Source organism: Balaenoptera physalus (assembly GCF_965194825.1).
Source record: "Balaenoptera physalus genome assembly, chromosome: 9".
Taxonomy (NCBI): domain Eukaryota; kingdom Metazoa; phylum Chordata; class Mammalia; order Artiodactyla; family Balaenopteridae; genus Balaenoptera; species Balaenoptera physalus.
Genome location: NC_138888.1, coordinates 90,803,474 through 90,811,610, shown reverse-complemented (window position 1 = coordinate 90,811,610; position 8,137 = coordinate 90,803,474).

Below are 8,137 nucleotides of genomic sequence, written 5' to 3'. Positions count from 1 at the left end.
GAAAACAAACAAAATACCACTACATAGCTCTGAGAATGGCTAAAATAAAAACTTTGAAAAGCCAACAACACTAACTACCGGTGAGGACTGAAGCAAAGAACACTCACTCATTGCTGGTGGGAATTCAGAAATGCTACAGCCACTTTGGAGGACAGTTTGGCAGCTTCTTACAAAGCTAAACAGAGTCTTACCATACAATATAGTAATCACACTCCTAGGTCTCCTAGGTAATCATATTCCCAACTGATCTGAAAACCTATGTCCACATGAAAACCTGTACATGAATGATTATAGCAGCTTTATTCAAACTGCCAAAAACTAGAAGCAACCAAGATGTCCTTCAATAGATAAACAAATTGTGGTATAATTATTTGGTGATAAAATATGGAATATTATTCAGTGATACAAGAAATGTGCTATCAAACCATGCAAAGACAAAGAACGTCTTAAGTGCATATTGTTAAGTGAAAGAAGCCATTCTGAAAAGGCTACATACTATAGGATTCCATTCATATGGCATTAACTATAGAAATTGTAAACAGATCAGTGGTTGCCGAGAATTCAGGGGCTTGGGAAAGGGTTGAATAGATGAAGCACAGGGGATTTTTAAGGTGGTAGAACTACTCTGTATAATATTATAATGGTGGATACATGACATCATGCATGTGTCAAAACTCATACAGAACTTTACAGTACAAAGAGTGAACCATAGTATATACAATTGAAACAATCTTTTAGAAGGTTGTGGAATCCCAGGATGAAATTCAGACTGTGACAAAAGAATCTAACTGTATTATAAATATATAAACAACCTTACTGAAGGAAGTGGGGAAAAATATGCTGGCTAAGTAACTCTGAAAGTGAGGGACTTCCTTCACTTGGAAGGTGTTAAGAATCCACCTTCCAATCCGGGGGACACAGGTTTGCTCCCTGGTGGGGGAACTAAGATCCCACATGCCACGGGGCAACTAAGCCCGCGTGCTGCAATTACTGAGCCCGTGAAACTAGAGAGAAGGCCGTGCGCCACAAGGAAAGATCCCACATGCTGCAATGAAGATCCCGTATGCTGCAACTAAGATCCGACACAGCCAAAAATAAATAAATAAATAAACGACAAATAAATAAATATTAAAAAAAGAGAAAAAAGTGGATTCTGTAAGACGAAAGGCAAAGGAGACTTCACATAAGCACTGTGTTCTAGGTGATAAAATTGCTTCCCATGAGAATTCTGGTGAACAATTCTGAAACCACTATAATGTCAACTGAAACTGACCAATTAAATGGTAAATTGGTAAATGAATTAAGTACATTAAGTAAAAGCAGATGGTGGGAGTCTGGTATCTCACTGTTGCAGTAACAGATTACAGACAAGCAAGGGGCGAAGTCTAGAATGATTCACGAGGTAAGAGATTAAAGTTGAAGTCATCAGTATGAACTCATGTCCAGATTGACATAGATACACATGGATATGAATATATATATATAAAATATATACAGTTATAGATACAGATATAGACATGTGCATGGGGTTAGTATGCACACATTCACTTCTTTGTTCTCTCAGCTGAGAGGGCCTAGAAGCAACAACACCTTAGTAACAATGAGCACACCTAGTGCCCAGATCTTGTTTTCTATTACCATTCTTGAGAAACGTCTGATTCTAGGACTGAGACAAGAAATGAACAAAATGGGCTTGGAGTACTTTGTACTGCCAGAAAGTAAAGAACTGCTCACTCCCCCGCCCCCCCCACCAATCACAGAAGAAAGTCAAAAAGACACAGGAGGCAACTGGAAGAATTCCCAAAGGTGGAAAATTTGAGCAACGAAATAAGTAGTATTGAATTATAACCCAAAGTGTAAAAGAAACAGTCGTGAGTCATACTGATGCAAATAAGTGACTGAGTGAGTGAATGAATAATGAATGGAGGAGAAAGACAAATTTCCCATGCAGAAGAATTCCATATAATCTACATAAATACTCTTCCTTCAAGGAGAGGCAGCAGAACTCCCCACTCCTTAAGTGTGGGCTGTGCATAGTGATGTCCTTCTGAAGAGGACATTCTGGAAAGGGGAGGGAGAATAATTTCACTGGAAAAACTTGACAAACATTACCTCAGCCAGGTGATCAAGGTGAATATCAACAGTAATAAACCATATTGATAGTATGTATCCTGGATACATTATAATCAGAATGGCACTTTCTCCCTAAAACCATTAACCCCAGTCTAATTATGAGAAATATATCAGACAAATCTCAACTGAGGGACATGCTGCAAAATACCTGACCAGAACTCTTCAAATCTGTCAAAGGCATCAAAAACGTTAAAAAAAAAAAACAAAAAACAGAAACTGGTACAGCCAACGAGAGTCTAAGGAGATGTGATAATTAAATGTAATGTGGTACCCCTGGACAGGGTCCTGCCTTGAGTTAGGCATTTAGCCCCTCCTAGATAGCTAAACTTTGGAGTTAGGTTTCAGGGAACCTTCTGTAGTGCACCAAACACCCAACCTTTGTGCCTCAGGCTCTGTGGGCTGCCAACTGTGGGGGATCTTGCACTCTGCCCTCTCTGCCTGGGATCTGGAGAAACAGAGTTCATGTCTTGGCATTCCCCTGACCCCATCACATACACCAAACACGTTGGTCCAGTGTTTACTGCCCTCAGCCCCTTTTATTTGTCAACTCAGAGTTTGGAGTATTTCCCAGTTTCCTCAAAGACAAGTTTGCTATTTCTCCTTCTCTTTTTTTTTTTTAAAGTTGGTTTTGACATAGAGAGAGGGACAGAAAGATCTTTATTCTAACATCTTTAACCAGCAAGTCCAGTATTACTGTAATTTCAGAGAAGAGTAAGCATTAAAGTTAACTGCAACACTCAGCACTCTTTCCCATCCTTCCCACTATCTTGTATTACATTCACATTTTAAGACCAAGTAGATTGAAATGGTACTTTGAGGCATCTTTTTGAACTTTAAGGCAGTCTTAACAGTAATGTCTTATATACATTTTAGTATAACAGCAACTGCTGAGATATAAGAAAAAAATCCATCTATGTTCCTTATAATATTTTGCCAAACTTCTGGTTAGCAGCAAGGAATTCTAACAGATTGACGTGTGATTTCTTCAAGATTCTACCTAGACTTTGAAGACTTTGTAATATTTCCCATATGTACGTGTTTGTATTGCTCCAGATAGTACTTTTCCATTTAGTTATACCTCACCGTGTGTGACGTATTACGCTTCAGAAACCAGTTAAATTTGACTTTTAAAGTTTTCTTGAAAATAGCACGTAAGCTTGATATTGCCATCAAATTCTTCCCCAAAATTGTTTTCATTTTATATTTACAGCAGTTATCTGCTAAAGATGCTTAGGAAAATAAAAACAGTAATCAAGATTTTTTTTTTTTTTTTTTTTAATTTGGCCTCACCGTGAGGCATGCGGGATCTTAGTTCCCCAACCAGGGATCGAACCCGTGCCCCCTGAAGTGGAAGCACGGAGTCTTAACCACTAGACCACCAGGGAAGCCCCAGGATTTTTTTGTTTTTGTTTTTTAAGAAAGGTATACAGTCATGAGCTCAAATACATCAGCCCTCTGTAAAAAAGATTTAAGTGAAAAGAGAAGATGTGAGATCTTCCTATGACTTTCTACCTATTCCCAAATCTTCGATCACCTTAAATAAGTAAAGATAGTTCTATGTTAGCCTCCCTCACAATATTTGGGCAGCTAACACTGCTGTCAGAACAGCGCTGGGTACAGAAACCTCCAGAGGGGAGGAGAGTGTGTCCTGTGTAGATGGCACAAGACTGCATGCTCTCCTTGGGGGGAGGACAGCTTGTCGCCCAGGCATCTGTCCAGAGGTTTCTGTCCAGCACAGTAGCCTTTACTAGTGTCATTGTCTTGGTCTCTGTGTTCCTCCTCCTCCTCCTTCTTCATTGGAATTTTATTTATTTGAAAGACTTTTCAACTTCAGAGGGAGTATTATTTTAGCAGTGTTTAGCTTTAAGATTTCCATTTCATCTATACTATATCATAGTATGTATGGTCAAGTGGTCAAGATGCCTCCAGGATCCACAGATGGTGATTTGAGCTCAAGGCCCAGAGCCACCCCTTCCCAATGGGTCCCTGCAGGGGAGCCTCTCACCTGTGTGCCTCGCTTTCCTCCTGCTTCAGAGGAAGAGGAAGATAATAGCATCGACCTCACAGAGTGAGTGAAAGGATTACATGAATTAATGTCAAGTCCCTGGCACCCAGTAAGCTTCTGATAAAAGCTGGCTATTACAATTGTAATTATAGGTTTCTTCTCAATTGTCGTATCCTTTTAATTTTCAAGCTTTCCAATTTTACCATTTTATCTTCTTTTACATAGGGTTTAAATTTTTTCTTACTTTATGGAATTGTAATCTTCTATTCTTTCAAAGTTTTAGGGTTTTTTTTAGTTCTTTTTGTTCGTTTTCTAAATTTCATCAATATAGTTTACTTTAGGGGCTTCCCTGGTGGCGCAGTGGTTGAGAATCTGCCTGCCAATGCAGGGGACACGGGTTCGAGCCCTGGTCTGGGAAGATCCCACATGCCGCGGAGCAACTGGGCCCGTGAGCCACAACTACTGAGCCTGCGCGTCTGGAGCCTGTGCTCCGCAACAAGAGAGGCTGCGACAGTGAGAGGCCCACGCACCATGATTTAGAGTGGCCCCCACTTGCCGCAACTAGAGAACGCCCTAGCACAGAAACGAAGACCCAGCACAGCCATAAATAAATATAAATAAATAAATAAATAAATAAATAAATAAATAAATAAAATTAAAAAAAAAAGAAGTCCACTCTTCAATGTCTGTTTAAAAAAAAAAATATATATATATATAGTTTAGTTTAATTCTTTCACGGTTGCATTTATTTTATTCCTGAGCCTTTATCATTTTTTTTTCCTTTTATATTTTTGCTTCTCTCTTTTTCGAACACTTTTAATTTCTAAGCTTCTGGGGTTTCTTTCTAACTTGTTTTTGTTTTAACTATATTTTATTTAATCATTTATATTGCAATCTTTTAAATATTCTTTATTTTTCTTTATTTTATTCTTTCTGTCCTTCACCCTTTAGTCTCAATTTCCGCTCTTCTCAACCTTCTGCCCCTGCGAGCCCATCAGTCCCTAATGCCTTCCATATCTGATGTGGGTTCTTTAACTTCCTTCGTTGTTAGTTTCACACAGGCCCAGGAACGTGGGGTAGGGAGGGTCATGGAGCAGGCACCCAACAGTGGGAATGATTAGTACTTATTTCCTTCCAGCCATCCCCCAGCTGTCCCTTGGGCTCTCATTAATGGAGCTCAAGCTCCCTTCAATGTTGTTCCAAAAAAAATTACACAATGGGTAATTTGGGAGACCTATAGGCTAAAAATCCTCCATAGGACCATGACAAATTTTACAGATATGGTACATTTAGATTGCTTGAATAATTTCTGTTTCCTCTTATTTAAAAATTACTTTTCTTATTATAAAGGTAATAGATACTCAAAAAGATTTTTGGAAAATTCAAGAGTGTATTAAAAAAAAAAAAAACTAAAATTATCTACAATCCCACTAGCCAGAGATTATCACCTTTATACATTAATGTATTTCTGGGACTTCCCTGGTGGTCCAGTGGTTAAGACTCCACGCTCCCAATGCAGGGGGCCCAGGTTTGATCCCTGGTTGGAACTCGATCCTGCCTGCTGCAATTAAGACCCAGTGCAGCCAAATAAATAAATAAATATTTTAAAAAAGACATTAATGTATTTCTTTCCTTCAGACTTTTCTGATCTATATATACTTATACTTTTCCTTTAGGATTAGAGATACATCATATGTAGTAATGTAGTCTGCATTTTTCCACTACCAATATATGATTATTTTCAAAAAATAATTTTTAATGGCTCCTTACATACCACCAAATAGATACACCATATTTAAACATGCCTCCAAGTTGGTGTTACTTATCCTCGTGCATAATCCAGTCTCTTTATGAGAAGCTAAGTACTCTTGGCCCATAGTCTGTCACATGTACAATACAGGGGAAGTAGCCTAGATGCACTTTTCAGAGCCAGATTACATACAGCTTAACTCTAGTAAATTAGAAACTAGATTCTCTTGGGTCTCTGGACTTGGAATCATAAACTTGAGTGGCCATAAGGAACAAGTAGGTGCCATAAATACATGGCCTGGTCTAGGCATAGTGGCAACAATTGGGAGTTATAAGGACTGTGGCCTAAAATCCAGGCCTGGTCTTCTCATTTTCTCAAGAGAAGCTAGAAATCCAAAATTTTAAATGTATTATCTGATTGTGAAGAATTGACAGCTGATGGAAAGTTTTAAGAAACACTGTGCAGGCCAATGCTATGCAAGCAAAACCAAACTGTCTGAGAGCCTGGCTCAGTCCTTGGGCCACAAGTCTGAGGCCTCCACACGAGCTGGATTCTCATGGAAGGAGCCAAATTAAGAACTGGAAAATTGGATAGTTTTTAAATCACAAAATCTGATTGAGATTTAGTGCACAGTGATAACTTTGGTCTCATGCAACCATCTGTTTCAACCAGACATGTACAAAGGGTGGTTTCCACCTTTACTGAACAGATCCAGGAACACATCTATACATAAATGTCCACATGGTGAGCCCAGAAGCATTTGTGAGTCTGTGACGCACTCCTGCCTTGAGAAAAAAGTTTATATTAAGGGTACTGGGGGTGGGGGAGCGGGTCTCCTTTCTCTTGCTCTAATATCAGTGCAAATGCTACTCCTGACACAGGTGAGGAGCAAGGGAACAAAGGCTTTCAGAGAGGTCTGAATCTGCCTAAAGATATGACTGCATAGCTCCTTAGAAGAAGAGTTGGAGGGGAAGAGTTTCAGAGGAATCATAGGATTCAGGGGAGATGTGATGAACTAAGGTTCACATTCCCACCTACTTCCACCGGCCCTGGTTGGCAAGGCTTTGGGACTATGTCAAAATTCCAGTACTTCCAACTGGCAAGAGGGCCTAGATATGATTCAGGGCCTAGATAAGACAAGGTCATGGAGAAATAAAAGTGGTTTACAGAGTGGTTTCTTCAAGGGCAGCTGAAGCATGGCAAACTCAGACTTGGTTGGGGTCGGGGGTCAACAATTATTCATTCAGCAAGTTTTCACCAAGTGCTTATAATATGCCAGGCCCTTCACTAGACATGGGAATTCAACTGAATATTATAGATATGATTGCTTTATAATCTGGAGATGAAGGTAATAGAGAAGGAGGCAGATAATTATAACAGGGTGTAATAAATCTACAATAGGGAAAGTGCAAGATATGATCGAAAGACATGGAAAAATACCTAACCCAAACAGGAGTGTCTCGGAAGGATCACCTGAAAGACCTGTGGAATTAGTTAGGATTGTGTATGTTTCTGTGGTAAGGGTCGGAAACTGTTCCGTATAAAGGGAAATGCATGTGAAAATATGCAGACACCAAAGAGAGCCTGATGCCTTAGAAGAACTGAAAGAAAGAAAAAATAAAAAGCTGAAAAATGGCTGGAGAATTGAGTTCCAGGGGTCAAGGAATGAGAGCTATCTAAGCAGATCCAACATGGTTGGGCACATGAAGAGGAATCTTGGTAGTAGTTATGGATTTAAGTGAGTGTTCAATCACAGCTATTCTTTGACCCGTGGAAGTGCAGGGAGCAGGAATCTACCCACAGAAAGAGAAACGGGCTAGAACCTGGCACAGGGCCAAGAGCCACCCAGGTGGGCGTGGGTTGGGGTTGGTGAGGAAGGATCGAAGCAAAAGCTCTGTCGCACGAATTGGTCAGAATGGCTATTGAGGGCTCACTGCGGGTATAGGTCAATAGCATCACGACTAGGTGTGGATGTGACCGTGTAATTAGGATTGGTTCAGGACTGAGCTGACTAGGGAGCTTGGAGCCTGGATTGGAAGACATTAATTAGTGGTCCTCCCGTGGGGAAGAAACAGGAATTAACGAGTTGCTAGTCTAGAAGTGTCCTTCCCTCTGAGACCTTAGTTGAACTTGTTTTTTAAACATTTTTAATAAAAATTAAACAGACTTTCAGGTTCTGGAAGAGGACCTGTTTGAAATTACTTACACTTTAACAAAGCCCAGATATACTATGTAAGCGATACTTTAGA